Source organism: Schistocerca piceifrons, chromosome 3 (assembly GCF_021461385.2).
Source record: "Schistocerca piceifrons isolate TAMUIC-IGC-003096 chromosome 3, iqSchPice1.1, whole genome shotgun sequence".
Taxonomy (NCBI): Eukaryota; Metazoa; Arthropoda; class Insecta; order Orthoptera; family Acrididae; genus Schistocerca; species Schistocerca piceifrons.
Window position 1 is genome coordinate 694847420 of NC_060140.1, and position 17140 is coordinate 694864559.

Here is a 17140-nt window from a genome sequence, read left to right on the forward strand (position 1 = left end):
TTCCCCCTTCAGCCTAGATAAGTTTCGTTCTTTGTAGTTTTTTTCGTTTGACGCTTATTTCGTAAGATTTTTGGCCCGTGACGATCAATGGACCACCCTGTATACAAATGCTGCACAAAACACAATCTCATGTCTAACAGCCGGCCGGGATGGCCGAGCGGTTCTAGGCGTTACAGTCTGGACCCGCGCGACCGCTACGGTCGCAGGTTCGAATCCTGCCTCGGGCATGGATGTTTGTGATGTCCTTAGGTTAGTTAGGTTTAAGTAGTTCTAAGTCAGAAGTTAAGTCCCATAGTGCTCAGAGCCATTTGAACCATGTCTAACAGCAAAAACGGTAGGAAACGCCGGAAACTTTTTATGGCGGCAACGAGTGCGTTTCCGTGACGTTATTACAAAATCGATCTGTATACTGAAGTACTACGAGGAAACGTCATGTGTTCCTAGGTATCTAGTCCTCAAGGTACAACACTCTCCTATACCTGACCGTAGGACTATACCAGGGTGGTTAAAAATGTCCCAGTCTCTTCCAGGAGATAAAACTAGGGAAAAAGTCCTACACACATGTCTGGAAACAATTAGTTGTTGAGGTATGGACCATTCAGCACTCACATGTATTAGGTCTTCCTGTTGACCTTCACTGTTCGTTTCTTTTTGCCTCTGTTTTGCTACTTCCCCAATGCCGCATTGCTCCTGAAAAAGTACAGCTAGCTTTTCCATCGAATTGCAGACACGGGATGTTCGTAACAAGTGCAAAGCATCGCGGTATACTTTCCACAGTTCACAAGTTGTATGTGTAAGAGAGAGAGTTGGAACGAGTAGAAAATGATCCTGAAACAAATGTGAGAAGAATTGTTGTTGGCGGAGGTATGAACCGAGTTCTTGCGCGGTCAGTTCTGCACTAGCAGATACCTTAGTCTATATCATGCGACTACACCAGATTATAGTTCTGCCAATGGGTCACAGTTCAGTGAAAGCAATACGTTATAGTGTCACAGTAACCACGTGTGGGCAGATAAAAAATCTAGAGTGAACATGGAAACAAGGCATCCGGTTCGTTTCAGTATCGGTTTGTGGGAAGTAACTCGTAGTGAGGAACTCATGGGGCCACAGTACCAGACAAATTATAAGGTACTGTTTATGACCAAATTATACTCAATAAATTACGTGCGCTATTCAATGACGTTACCGTTTCCAGCTCGACAAGGGATGTGCTTCATACACGAGGGGACAAAACGCTAGTTTCTTACGCATCGTATGACAATACGAAGTCTAGTAGAGTAGCCTTCACATTCACCTGGCATGAATCCCTTAGATTTCTGGCTTTTGGGACATTTAAAGGCTTTGGTGTATTACACACCAATCGCCAATGTGTCTATGCAATTGATCAGTTTCGAATTCAGTCAGACGTGTACACTTTTTCTTGAAATCCACTGAACATCTCAATACGTATATTATTATTATTATTATTATTCATTCGTTGGGGCCATCTAGGACCACGTTAAGTCTTGTTGTACTTAGCACTGAGCCCGGCTTTTTCCTGAGCCCAGATTTCCCTCATTCGTTGTGAGTGGGCCTGCTTTCGCTCTTCCGTCCAAAGGACGCCGTGTCTTCTTTTCGGATGCTTGTCTCGGGTTATTCCGTCTGTCACTATCTTCTTTCGGAAAAGAATGTCAAAAGCATCTTCGAGTTTGATATGAAGAATCTGGAGGTCTTCTTTGGTGTTTTTAAACCATGGCATCGTAGTTTTTGGTTTTGAATAAAAAAAGAGAAATATATTTTTGATTAACCTATTTCCGTCCATTCGTTTGAGGTGCTCGTCTTTTACGGATTGCGTCTGTAATTTTTTCTATTTTGCTGTAGACTTCCTTGTTAGATCTGTTTTGATGGATGCCATTCTTGTACTTGGATCATAGGATTCTTCTAATGATTTTGCCCTCTTTTTCCTCCAGTTCTTCTAGGAGTCTTTTATCAGCGTTTAGGGATAAGGTTTCGACTGCATACAGCACTGGCTTCAGAACTGTTTCGTAGTGACGTATATTAGCGTTCTAGGAAAGACATTTCTTGTTGTAGATCGTGCGGGATGTTTGGTAAGCTGTTTCTAGTTTGCGTATCCGTTCCCTAAGCGCTTCCTTGTCCAGTACATTTTTCATGATGATCTCACCCATGTACTTGAATTTGTCCACCCTGGCGATGACCCCATATTACTTACGGAGTTTTGGTGGGGCGTCTTTAATGTTAGTCATGAATTCTGTTTTCTCAAATGGTATTTGCAGACCAGTTTGTTCAGAGATTTCTTTGAACAGTTCGATTTGAATTCTAGCGGTGTCTACGTCGTTTGACAGAATGGCAATGTCATCGACAAAAGCCAAGCAGTTTACTTCTATCCCATTCGATTTGGTTCCAATTCGCAACGAGCTATAGTTGGTTTCCATTAATCTTTCGCGCCAGGTTCTGCTGATCTTTCCAAGGACGGAGTTGAAAAGCATTGGAGACAGGCCATCAGCTTCCCTGACCCCTGTTTTGACATCAAAGGAATCTGAGAGACACCCGAGGAATTTTACTTTGGTTTCTGTATCTGTTAGGGTTGCTCTAATTAATGCCTGCAATTTAAGGTCAACTCCAAACTCATTTAGGACGTCCCACAGGACATCGAGGTCTACAGACTCGTATGCCTTCTTGAAGTCCACGAAGACTGACATGTAGTGTCTGGACTGTTTTGAGGTTGTAGATCTGTTCGGCTGTTGACCGACATTTTATGAAGTCCCCTTGGAATTCATCTATTTTATGTGGGACTTGGGCTTCTAAACGCTCCAGAATGGCGAGTGAGAGAATTTTATAGGTTACCGGTGGCAGAAATATTCTTCGGTAGTTGTTAACGTCTTTCATGCTGCCTTTGTTGTGTAAGAGATGGACCAGGGCCGATTTCCAATCTTCGGACAGTGTTTCTTCATTCTAAATTTTTTTTTTCTATTTGTTTTTGTAAGTGATTCCCTTGGGGCATATTTCCTCAGTTCTGCTACGACTGAGTTTTCTCCAGGAGATTTGTTGTTTTTGAGACGGGCAATGTGGAGCTTGATTTCATCTTTGTCAGGTGGTCTGGATTCTGGGCACCTGAGCAGTGGTTCTTTGTCTCAGTGGGGTCTGAGTGTTTATTACTGTTCAGTAGGTCTTGAAAGTAGTCTGTTAGAATCTGGCAATTCACTTTCACTGAAAGCATAGTGACGTCGTTTTGTAACCGGTCAGTTTGCGTTTGAAGGCTCTGTAGTACTTTCAGGTTTCAGTCTTCTCAAAATTTTGTTCTATCTTTTCAATGAGTGATTTTTCGTACTTACGTCTCTCAGTTCTCATTGCTCTGGCTGTTTGAGCAAGTTGGATTTGGTAGGCTGTCAGTGGTTCAAATGGCTGTGAGCACTATGGGACTAAACATCTGAGGTCATCAGTCACCTAGAACTTAAAAACTACTTAAACCTAACTAACCTAAGGACATCACACACATCCATGCCAGAGGCAGGATTCGAACCTGCGACCGTAGCGGTCGCGCGGTTCCAGACTGTAGCGCCTAGAACCGCTCGGCCACTCCGGCCGGCGGATTTGGTAGGTTTCCCAGACAGTTTCCAATTTATTTGAGTAGTGTTGCTTCCATGCACCGAGCCTTTCCTTGAGGACTGACTCGCATGTGTCATTCCACCAGGTATGCTTTTTGCTTCTTTCGATTTCTGAAACTTCTTTGGCGGCCTCTACAAGGCGCTCTTTGGTGGTATTGAAGTCACAGTCGCTTGGTCTTGCCTTTTCCTGGAACTCCATGATCCTTTGTCGAAGTTTATCATTTTCAAAGCGTATAATTCTTTTGGTGGTATTTTTGGTGTTTGTGGGTATAGGTTTGAATTTAATTATGGACATGTAATGATCTGAAGCCACATTTATGCTTTTCTTTACTTTGATATTCATAATTTCAGAGCTGTTTCTCCTGGAGATCGCGACGTGTTCTACTTGGAACTCTACGATGGTTTGGACGAGAGATCGCCAAGTGGTCTACTTTCTGGGTAGATTGCGAAAGTGGGTCGACATTATATATATATATACATTGAACCATCGCTAGCAAAGTCGGCTGTCCAACTGGGGCGAGTGCTAGGGAGTCTCTCTAGACTAGACCTGTCGTGTGGCGGCGCTCGGTCTGCAATCACTGATACTGCTGACACGCGGGTCCGACGTATACTAACGGACCGCGGAGGACGTCTGGTCACGGGGAGCTATCGGCGGCGCGTGACCCAGGGGGGTGCCCGGCGGCTGCAGCGATGCGTCCACCTCGGGCGTCGCCGGCTGGAGAACTGGCGGCGGCGGAGGCGGCGGCGGCGGCGGCGTCGCGTCGCCATGGGGCAAAATGGAAGGCAGCGTCGGTAACACCTGGGGCGGAGGCGAGCCAGTAGATGGGTCCCCGGGGGGCTGAAAGCAGACGGCAAGCGGCAGATCCAGTGCGACGACAGAGGCGCAGCTGATTGAGATGCCGGCGCACCTCACCAGAGGCCCCAAAAAACCAGATACATAGCGCGTCCGAGCAGCGAAGAATGCGCCCTTCGAGCCAACGCCGTGAACCTCGATAGTGGCGGTAGTAGACTACGTCGCCTGGGGCAAAAGCAGGGATCTGCCGCTGCACAGGAACCTGATGCGGCGGATGTAGCAAAGAAATCAAGGTTCGATGAGGGCGACCGTGGAGCAACTCAGCCGGCGAGCGACCATCTCGGGGCTGAGAGCGATATGAGGACAAAAAGAGCAATAACGCGTCCTCCCGAGAATGCGACTCTTTCAACTTCAACATCAGTGACTTGAAAGTCTTGACCAATCGTTCAGCGGCACCGTTCGACTGTGGCGAAAACGGCGCGGACGTCAGATGTTGAATACCATTGGTCTTGCAGAATGACTGAAATTCTACGGACATGAATTGTGGGCCATTGTCGGAAAAAAATAGTCTGTGGAAGACCTTAATGCAAAAAATAGCAGATAACGCTTGGACGGTGGCATACGATGTCTTGGAAGACAACCGGACAACAAAAGGAAAATTACTGAATGAATCTATCTCAACCAACCATCGAGCATTCCAGAATGGACCAGCAAAATCGATGTGTAAGCGTTGCCAAGGGAAAGTGGCTTTCGGCCATGCAAATAATTTCCGCAGTGGCGCTGATTGTTGTTTGGCACACACCATGCAAGAAGAGCATCGATACCGAACGAAGTACAGTGATGACGAGCATACCCCAATGTCCTTGGTGGAGAAGCTTTAAGACAGAGGACTGTAACGAACGTGGTACCACGACCCTGGACTGAACATTATCAGAACGCAACAGCAAAACACCACGTCAAACAAAAAGTCTCTCCTTGCGAGCAAAAAATCGGCGAACCAACGGGTCCCCGATCCGTGACTTTGACAAGGGCCATTGCGTAGCAACAAAACGCAGAACGGTAGCAAGGACACGGTCGGCAGCTGTGGCTGTATCTACACGACGAAAATCCATCGGAAACGATTCGACCACGTCATCGGTTTCCGAATCAATGAACATTCAAGCAAGTTCGGGGGAATCGAATGCTCTATCCTCAGCAACAGGCAAACGGGACAATGCATCGGCGTTTCCGTGCTTCGCAGTGGACCGATACAAGACATCATAGCGGTTCTGCGAGAGGAAATGAATTTCTGCACTGTACGTGGAGGTACAGGCTTGTTCGGATGAAAAAGCGATGTCAAAGGTTTGTGGTCTGTGATTATGGTAAAGTGACAACCATACAAGAAGTCATGAAACTTTGTAACACGAGAGCCAATGCTTCTTTCTCGATCTGTGAATAATTTCTTTGCGCAGACGAGAGCAATTTGGACGCAAAGGCAATAGGGCGATCGTGCGAGCCATCTTTGTGCGCAAGCACAGCACCGATCCCGAAATCCGATGCATCCACCATCAACAAAAGGGGCTTCGGGGATCGAATGGCGTAAGGCAAGTATTGGAAAGCAACGCCGATTTCAGCCGGCGAAAGGCGCGTTCGCATTCCGTCGTCCAGACGAACGGAACACCTTTACGGCGTAAGCGATGAAGCGGAGCTGAAATGGAAGAGGCATGCGGCACATATCCGTGATAATAGTTGATTTTTCCCAGCACACTCTGTAGCTGCTTCAAATCCTGCGGCGAAGACAAGTCTTGTATGGCACGGAGGTGCGTGGGAGTGGGATGTATGCCTTGGGCATTGAGTACATGGCCCAGGTATGGCAAGTCACGAGCAAAAAACGCACATTTGTCCTTCCGTAAGCGTAACCTGAAATAATGTTCTGAGATTGGCTAAATGTTCTTCTTCCGTCTTTCCGGAGATCACAATATTGTCCAGATAGTTTGCTGCAGTAGGGACGGACGCACAAACAGTTTGTAGATATTGCTGAAACAATGCAGGGGCGGCTGCACACCCAAATGGCACTCGTTTGAACTGATACAAACAAAGATGCGTGTTAACCACCAAAACGCGCTGGGATTCTTCGTCCACCGGTATTTGCAAGTACGCATCTGCTAGGTCCAACTTCGAAAAATATTTGCCCGGGCACAGTTTGTCAAAAAGATCTTCCAGGTGGGGTAAAGGAAAAGTTGCAATCACTAGTTGTGGATTCACTGTTGCCTTGAAGTCCACACAAAGTCTCAATTTTCCCGAAGGTTTTGGCAAAATTACTAAGGATGATGCCCAGAGAGAAGCCTGCACACATTCAATTACACCTTGTGATTCCAAATCGTGTAATGTTCTTGAAACCTCATCACGCAATGCATGGGGAACATTGCGCGCTCTGAAATATTTTGGTTACGCGTTTACTTTCAGTTCCAAATGTGCTTTATAGTTCTTAGCGCAACCGAGGACCGGTGCAAAAATGTCTGCAAATTCTTCACATAGACGAGAAACATTGTCTGAAGGCACAGTCTGGTTCACTGATAGGACCTGATTCACTATAGACAGGTTAAACAACTGAAATGAAACGAAACCAAACAAGTTCACTGCAGAAGAAGAGCGAAGGACGTAAAATGACACAAGTTTTGTTTGTCCTTTGTATGTTGCAAGAAGGCTGCACTGTCCTAACACAGGGATCTCTTGACCCGAATAGCTAGTTAACGTAACATTTGCAGCACGCAATGGAGGTGTGACAAGCTGTTTGTAAGTTTCTTGATTGATCAGTGAAACTGCAGCTCCGGTATCGATCTGGAATAGTATCACTTTGCCATTAATGTCCAAGTCTACAAAAAGTTTATTGTCCTGCTGACGGCAAGAGCGACTGTCTCGTGCAACGTGAACTGACACTGGTACAAAATCACTTGCAACTTGACGGGAGTTCCAGCAACGTCGACGCACACTATTTGTGGGACGAACACAGTCACTGTTAGAGAGAGTGCCACTGGGCGAAGTGGAATGAATGACATGAATTTCCATGGGCGAAGTTTCGCGAGCCCAAGTATCCTTGGTTCGATTCCTATTTCGGCGTGAAGCAAAGGGCCTGGAATGGTTTGGAGTTTCCGATCTGAGCTTTTTCTGGCAAACACTCTGAACATGTCCTTTTCGATCACAGTAAAAGCAAATAGGTTGGCGTGACGGGCAGTTCTCACGCGAATGTTTAGTAGCGCACCACGGGCATGATTTGCGCACTGCATTTGGGCACACGTGGCTGAGGTCCTGGCGGCAGCGGCGCGACCAGGCGCGAGGTCTGTTTACTGCTCCGTGCAACTCGCCCGGCGGGCCGGGTAACCTGACACACGGCTGGCGAAGTTTCAAATGATTCCTGAGCAAAGTCAAGTGTGTCCTGCTAATCCAATGTGCTTTGCACGCTTGGGTTCGAATCCCATCCTCGTCGCCAATGTTGTGTTGGCAGAAGAGCCAACACCGTGTTACTAGTGGAGGCCGAAATGCACGCGTTTTTAGCTCACGCAGGCTGGCGTGAGGAGGGAAGGACTATACTGACGTGAGATCTGGAACATGACAAAGAATTAGAATTCAGAAAGCGGACGGAATTAGTTTGATACTTAACTTTAATCCATTAATGATGAACGTCGCTCTTGACGGTACGTGATTCACAATATTATCTGTTCAAAATACATTCATAGTAACTGAATATGTCGCCTTGCTAGGTCGTAGCAAATGACGTAGCTGAATGCTATGAAAATGAGAGCATATGTAGTGAACCATCGGTAGCAAAGTCGGCTGTCCAACTGGGGCGAGTGCTAGGGAGTCTCTCTAGACTAGACCTGTCGTGTGGCGGCGCTCGGTCTGCAATCACTGATAGTGGCGACACGCGGATCCGACGTATACTAACGGACCGCGGCTGATTTAAAGGCTACCACCTAGCAAGTGTGGTGTCTGGCGGTGACACCACAACAAGCAGCAGCAGAAGTATGTCGATTGATGAAGCTGTTATCTACAAGAAAGGACGTTGGAGGATCGTAGGAAACCTGAGAAAGATGTTGACTAAATTTCTACTTGGTGTAATGAACTAGCAGCAGTAGAAGAATGTCGATTGATGAAACTGTTATCTACAGGGAAGGACGTTGGAGGATCGTAGGAAACCTGAGAAAGATTTTGACTAAATTTCTACTTGGTCTAATGAATGTCAGCTCTCTTTAAATGTGGGTAAACGTAAGACAATGCCCAACAACGAACAGAAAGAACACGATATTACCTGATTACAAGATTATTGGTGAACTTCTTGATCAATTACATCGTACAAGCATTGAAGGGTAACACTAAGGAGCGGTATACACTAAAAATCGATATGAAACGGGATTAGCAAGTAAAATTATACACTGGAATAGAAAACATTTGTTGGAAGAGTTCTGGAAAAATCCATCTGTAGAGAAAACAGCCAACCGCACACTAATGTCATTAATTCTACAGTATTGTTCCTGTGTCTGGAGTTTTTAACACGTAGTTGTGATGACAGAAATCGAAGTAATTGATAAGCGCGCCACTAGGTTCAAGACAGGACGGTATAACGAAAGTGTAGTAGAAATACTAAAGGGAACTGCAGTGAGAATTCTTAAAAGAAAAACGACGTTGCTCTCGAAAAACCGTGTTGGATAAATTTAGAGAACCTGTACTCGAGAAGATTCTGCAACAATCACGCTGCCGCTATCTGATATCTCAAGACTAGTGAAATTAGATAAAGAGAGACATTTGGGTGCGCGCAGAGGCGTATAGAGGGTACGTGAATGTAAATGGACGAAAATCGGAAACAGTGAAGCTACATGACTTCGCCAGGCTCTGCGCAGCGGCTTGCGGATTGTATATGGCGCAGAAAATGAATTGTCATGCTACTACTCGGTTCAAGCCACAGGGATCACTTGTGAGCCGAGAGCTCTCACCATTGAGCTGTATGGTTGTACACAGCAGGACGGAAAACTGTAGAGAAATCGAGAGTGTGCGTCTGGGGCCGGGATGCGCAGGCGCAGCCGGCGGCGGCGCGTCCTTGCGGAAAGGCCTCTGGACGCCTTCCAGAAGCCGCAAGGACACGGCGCGAGTCGAGCTCAGCCACGCACCGCCACGCCTGCGCAGCTGCGCGACAGCGGGCCGGGCATCTCGACTGCTGCCGCCAGCTGTTGGTCAAACATTGCGCATCTCCCTTTCTTGCCATGTAAGCTCACACTTTTCACAGCTTCACAAGGGGGTCTCACACACAAGAGACAAATCGTTGGCGATATGGCCGGCAATACTTCTCGCGCTTCATCCCCGCCACAGATGAGCAATTTCCCAAGCTATTTCCTTCACCACTGCCATCGCCGCTGTGTCGTCAGGCTCCGCTGTGGAAAATGATACACTCTGATGCGTAGTCATAACGTTTTAATTATCACCTTGAAAACCAAGGTTACGTTTGAGTAAAATCTTTTCGCACGTCAGGCCGCGTCATACAATGAGGTGACGAAAGTCGTGGGATACTTTCTAATCTCGCGTCGAACTTCCTTTTCCCAGACATAGTGCAACATCTCGACGTGACTTGGTCTCAACAAGCCGCTGGAACTCGTCTGCAGGAGTACTGAGCCATGCTACCTTTATAGCCGTTCATAATGGGGAAAGTGTTGTCGAATCAGGATTTTGTACACGAGCTGACCTTTCGATTTTGTTCCATAGATGTTGGTGGGATTCATGTCGGGAGATCTGGGTGACCAAATCAATAGCTTGAATTGTCCATAACGTTCTTCAAAACAACTGTGACGTTCGACTTTTTGATCACATTTCACCAGCATATGCAAAATCGTCCTGGCTGCATGCAGACAAACGCAGATTTCCATACACTCTGTCTAATCTACTGCCTTATAAATGCACACTGTCCCTCATATCTCTCCTCGTCCTTAACGCTTATGTCGGAACGACATGACAGAAACACACGTTCCCATCATAATAAAATCCTCTCTGTTCCACTGCATCGCTCAGTCACCTTCTCCAAGTCCTTTACAGTAGCGGGAACCCGACTCTGGAATAACCTCCCTCGTTATGTTAGAGAACTTAAAAACATGTCCGGCTTCAAAAAACAGTTAATGACGTATCTACTTAAGCAACAGTAATGCCTTCCTCTGTACATGAATGCACTTCACCTCATTACTTTCCTCTTTCCCCGTCCTTAAATCTCCCTTCCCCAAAACTCGCTATACTAGTAAACACCTACTTTACACACCAAGATATTAACGTACATCTGCACAAATCTTCATTAGTATTGCCAATTTTTCTCATGTTTATCATTATTATTTGATTTTTTTACTGTTATTATTACTGCTTTTATCATAATTTGTATGTATAGCATCTGTTGTAAAATACTGCCAGCATTTACTTTATTAGGTCTTAGTCATTACTCTTTATTCATGTTGTCACTAGAGTAATCTAATTTCTTATTTAAACTACCGTCATGATGTAACTCTGATGTGTGAAATGCTGCATGTGTGGAACATTGGTCCGATGTAAGAGAGGGCCTGATGGCCGTAATCTGATCAGGTTAAATAAATAAATAAATAAAATAAACAATTGTGGCCCGGTGACTTGACGCATTTCATCCATAAAAATTGCACAGTTATTTGGGGGCATGAAGTCTATGAATGGCTACAAATGGTCTTCAAGTAGCAGAAAATAACAACTCCCAGTCAATGATGAGTTGAGTTGGGGAGGAGGACCAGGTCCATTCCGTCAAACATAGTCCACGCCATTACGGAGCCACCTCTGGCTTGCACAGTGCCTCGTTGTCAAGTCCATGGCTTCATTGGCTCTACGCCTCATTCGAAACCTACCATCAGCTCTTACCATCTAAAATCGGGACTCATCTGACCAGGCTACGGTTTTCAATTGTCTAGGATCCAAACGATATGCTCACGCGAGTCCAGGAAAGGCGTTGCAGGCGATGTCGTGTTGTTAGTAAAGGCCCTCTTGTCGGTCGTCTTCTGCTACAGCCTCGTCTGCTGCCAAAATCCATTAACGCCAGATTTCGCCACAATGTCCTAACGAATACGTTCTTCATAGAATTTCGGAATATTGAACTGCCTAGACATTTCCGAAATGGAAAGTGGCATGCATCTGGCTCCGGAGAGTGTTAATTCCCGCCGTGCAACCATAATCACCTGAGTACGAATGCCAGCTCGGCCAATGCACTGCCCTTTTATACCAAGCGTACGCAATACTACCGCCATCTGTACACGGCATATCGCTAACCCAAGACTTTTTGCTCAGTGTGTTGCTAAACACCTAACGTGGCGTACACTTCTTGTTCCATGTTGCCTATCTAACAGCTTCCAGGGGCGCCAAAATTTCATTTTCAGTTCTTCATTTAACTATTCACTGAATTCAAATATTTAATATGCTGTTATAATCTACTCAGTAAGAGGTTTAATCTTACCTATAAGGATTAACACAATTAGACAAATGTTATAATTATATGATATTGCAGTGCCCGTGTTATTCCGAATTACGATGCACTGTTCTTTTGGACGTGCATGTATGTCCAAAGGAACAGACACTGCGGCTACTATAACCGTTATGAAATACATGAAAGAAATTCGCAGTTGCGAATATGGACAACTATCAGCTATATAATGCAATGACGACAGTGAAAATTTGTGCCAGATTTTTTTATTTCTTATTTTTATTTTTATTTTTTTTTTTTAAGTAACCTTCCCGGGACCTAAAGGGACAGGGGTCGCAACCCGAGGCCTGGCCACCATGTTCCGTTCCAACACTCCAGGAACCAAGAAAAGCGTAGGGAACGTGGAGTAAAGGCACAATGAACATCGTTTATTTATTTATTTTTCTTCTCGTTCTTTTTTATTTTTATTTATTTTTGTCATTAATACCATCGAGAATATCAGGAAACCGGCGTCATGCGAGGACGAGTGCGTGGCGAGGTGTCAGAGTAATTGAGACTGTCAACGTGTAGTTTTTCCGAGAACAACATTCCGATTATGAGTGAATAGGTCAGTTCTAAGTGTGGAAGAGGTGGGGATCAACTCTTCATGGCAGAAACACCACAGCTATGAGTTGGGTTAAGGAAGCCCCTGGAGAGGAAATTGGAGAAAAATTGTCTGTATTTTGGATTGCAGACAACTGCACAATGGCGTTCATTAAGGAACTGCCAAAAGCCAAGGATATTTTTCTCACCATCAGCAAACAACTAGTGTGCTGTGTGTCCACAAATCCACTTCACAGAGTTCACCTTCGCTTGTAGGAAGTTATCTCGCGCCCGGAAAGAGGAGCAGTTGAGTAGGTATCTGATGAGGAGTCGCACGGGTAACTAGGGATTACATCTGTCGCACCAAGAACCAGACACCTCTCGACGATCTGCACACAAGCCGGTGCTCTTCCGTGTCCATAACATCAGAGTCGACACACTACCTATTGACAGTAAGGTACCATCCAGACTGGGCGTCAGTGTGAAGATAAGGAGCGTACACCGATCGCCAAACGACGTGGGGAAGCTTCCCGTCAATCACATTCGGTGAGATGTGCTGCTGAAGGAAAGCGTAGATCGCCTTCGTGGATATCAATTGCGCTGGCAGTGTCACAGTACGGACGCAGTTCAGTTCAAGGAAACAGCGGCAGAAGTAGAAAAAAGGCGGCAGGACTTCCAAAAGTTGGATAGGGGCTGAGAGAGAATGTGGTGCAAGGGCCTCCAGCAATTGGCTGGTATGGCACGTAAGACTACGGCGCCAAAGCGTCATGTGAGACCCAATGAAAAGGGTTACCGCGCCGTCAGGCACATGATACAGACCTAAACCGCCCCTGCATCGCGGGAGGGTGAGCGGTTCGTTCCTTGAACAGCAAGCTCTGGCAAACAAACGAACCCAATGCCGCTAACATGCGGAGGGCCGTGGATGGCGGGATAGGACGTGTCTGTGCCTCGTGGGGGATACGTGACGCAAAATATACATTTACGATTTGTGTGCGTTGCAGAAGATCGAGTGCACGTAAACGGTAATATAAGAGCTCAGATCGTAGTTGGGAAAGTAGACGTCGGCAGCTGAGGGCGATTGTCCGCCGCAGATCACTTGCGAAATCGAGTCCTAAGCATCGGAGAGTATCAGCTACACGCAAGGGAACAGTAAGTCCCGCACCTATAGCCATGGCTCTCGATTTGCAGACATTAAGGCCGCTACCAGCAGTTTCGCCGTAGGTGGTAATCCATGCCAGTGACTCCCTGACCTCAGCACCGCTACTAACATCTACGTCTACATTTACGTCTACATCCACACTCCGCAAGCCACCTGACGGTGTATGGCGGAGGGTACCTTGAGTACCTCTATCGGTTCTCCCTTCTATTCCAGTCTCGTATTGTTCATGGAAAGAAGGATTGTTGGTATGCCTCTGTGTGGGCTCTAATCTCTCTGATTTTATCCTTATGTCTCTTCGCGAGATATACGATGGAGGGAGCAGTATACCGCTTGACTCGTCGGTGAAGGTACGTTCTCCAAACTTCAACAAAAGCCCGTACCGAGCTACTGAGCGTCTCTCCCGCAGATTCTTCCACTGGAGTTTATCTATCATCTCCGTAACGCTTTCGCGATTACTAAATGATCCTGTAACGAAGCGCGCTGCTCTCCGTTGGATCTGCTCTATCTCCTCTATCAACCCTATCTGGTACGGATCCCACACTGCTGAGCAGTATTCAAGCAGTGGGCGAACAAGCGTACTGTAACCTACTTCCTTTGTTTTCGGACTGCATTTCCTTAGGATTCTTCCAATGAATCTCAGTCTGGCATCTGCTTTACCGACGATTTATGGTATATGGTCATTCCATTTTAAATCAGTCCTAATACCTACTGTCAGATAATTTATGGAATTAACTGCTTCCAGTTACTGACCTGTAATATTGTAGCTAAATGATAAAGGATCTTTCTTTCTATGTATTCGCAGCACATTACACTTGTCTACATTGAGATTCAATTGCCATTCCCTGCACCATGCGTCAATTCGCTGCAGATCCTCCTGCATTTCAGTACAATTTTCCCATTGTTACAACCTCTCGATATACCACAGTATCGTCCGCAAAAAGCCTCAGTGAACTTCCGATGTCATCCACAAGGTCATTTATGTATATTGTGTATAGCAACGGTCCTACGACACTCCCCTGTGGCACACCTGAAATCACTCTTACTTCGGAAGACTTCTCTCCATTGAGAATGACATGCTGCGTTCTCTTATCTAGAAATTCTTCAATCCAATCACACAATTGGTTTGATAGTCCATATGCTCTTACCTGTTCATTAAGCGACTGAGGGGAACTGTATCGAAACATGGCATCTACCTGGGAACCCGTGTGTATGGCCACCTGAGTCTCGTGGACGAATAGCGCGAGCTGGGTTTCACACGATGACGAGATCGTTTGCATATGCAGTGCAGCTGAATGCATGTTCACCGAAAGACATCCCGGAGAGGCGTTGACGAAGACCGCATAGCAACGGCTCCATACCGAATGCATACAACAGTGCAGAGAGCGGGCAACCTTGAAGCACTGATCGACGGATCGAGATGGGAGGAGTAAGACGGCCATTGTAGTGTACACGAGACGTAGCTCCACGAAGGAAACGCATTACGACGCCGACGGTAGTATCAGGGAGCATCTCTTCCAGGAAGTCGTGATCTACTCGATCGAACGCCTGGCTGAAGTCAAGAGCTGCCAAAAGCCTAGGCATACGACGAGCGTGAGCAAGAGCGATTATGTCCCGATAGCGCCAAAGGGCAGTGCAGATGTTATTGGTACCTCTAAAAGAAGTTTGATCAGGGGAAACCACGTACCGAGCTGTCTGTCTAAGCCGTGTGGCCAACATCCGGGTAAAGATCTTTATATCGCTGTTGAGTAACACCAAGGAGCGGTAATCGCATATGCGTGAGGTAGCCCGAGGCTTGTGCGTGGGAATGAGGAAACCATCGAGGAAACCGTCTGGAATCGGCACGAAAGGTGACATAATGTCCTGACAAATTTCCATCCACACTGGCGCCAGAAAGGGATGAAACATCAGGTGAAACTCCTTAGGGAGGTCCTCAGGGCCAGGCGACCTGTTCGTAGAACCCGACTGGATAGAATCATATACTTCGTCCTCTGTGACGTTAGCAATCAGATCCATCGTCGCATCCACGAAAAACCGAGCCGAAGGTGAGCCTGGAGCCCGTCGTAATTTTGTCAGGGCGGTGACTTCAGAGTACAGCGTAACATAATGTGCATGGTGGGTAGACCCGATATCCCGTTCAGTATCAAAAGGCTCACCATCATCAGTCGTAAGAAGATTAATAAAATTGCTCCGACGGTGGCGCCGTTCCGCTGTGACAAGATACATAGATGGACGCTCTTGCACTATCCATGACTCCTTCAAAGTGACGGCGAGAGAGGAACGTGAGATGTGCCTTGGCACGATTCGCCATCTCTTGGTGCTCTGGCGAATGCGGTATCATAGTACATTCCCGGAGAATGGTGAAATAGAATTCCTGAGTCCGTCTCCACCACGCCGCAACCTCCCTTCCGTAACCAATCAAGGCCTGCGAAGAGCAGGCTTTGCACAGAGCACCCACCATGACAGAGCAGACTGATAAGTATCACGACGTCGACGTAAAGCTGCCCACGTTGTCTCGATGAGCTGCCGACCGTCGGGTGAAGTAAAATGGATTGTGCTCAGTTTCCGTGGTCCCCGGCCGCGCCACACTCTCTGGCAGCAAAGACTGATGCCGCAGATACATGCATCGTGGTCAGAGAACGCAGTGGGCCAGACTTCAGCAGCCTGCACCGCACTGAAATTATCGTGCGAGGTGTAAACACAATCGAGTCGGTTGTAAGAATAGTTCTTGAAATGCGTGAACCCGAACGATCGCCATGAGCATGCTCCCAAGAGTCCATTAGGCTGAGGTGCTGTAAAATTGTCGCTAGAGCCGCGCACGGAGAGTGACGTGATAGTTGGTTTTTGGGTGCCTGGGTGCAGCTGAAATCGCCTTCCACGATCAATACATCCCGCCAACCCAGAAAGAGAGGCGTGACTGTCTCTGATAAAAAGGCGGAACGTTCACGGCGGCGACCCGAATCAGATGGTGCATAGATATTGACGATCCTGACGTCACTAACTGTGAGAGCCATACCTCTGGCACCAGGGAGATAGGCAACTGCATCATTGAGGATACCATCATATAAGAGGATCGCCATCCCACTATCAGTAGGGGAAGCTCGAGAGACATGTGCTGTAAAACCATGGGGAGCACAGAAAGTTGCAACATGCACCTCCTGAAGGGGAGCTACGACAACGTCCGCGGCATGAAGCATGTATAGGGTAAAGCCAGTTTATGGCGTATACGACTAGTGTTGATAGTGGCCATGGCTATGCGTTAAGTCTGGAAAGCTGTCATCGCCAGGAGGACAGGCAATTCAAACGCGGGGGAATAGGTAACAGGATAGGAGAACGAAGGTTCAACAACACTCTAACAGCACACAAATTAGATAAAAAGTTTACTTATCTTTGTGACTTGGTGAATAACGAAGCCTGCTACACTGCATGTACACTACTGGTCATTAAAATTGCTACACCAAGAAGTAATGCAGGTGATAAACGGGTATTCATTGGACAAATATATTATACTGGAACTGACATGTGATTACATTTTCACGCAATTTGGGTGGATA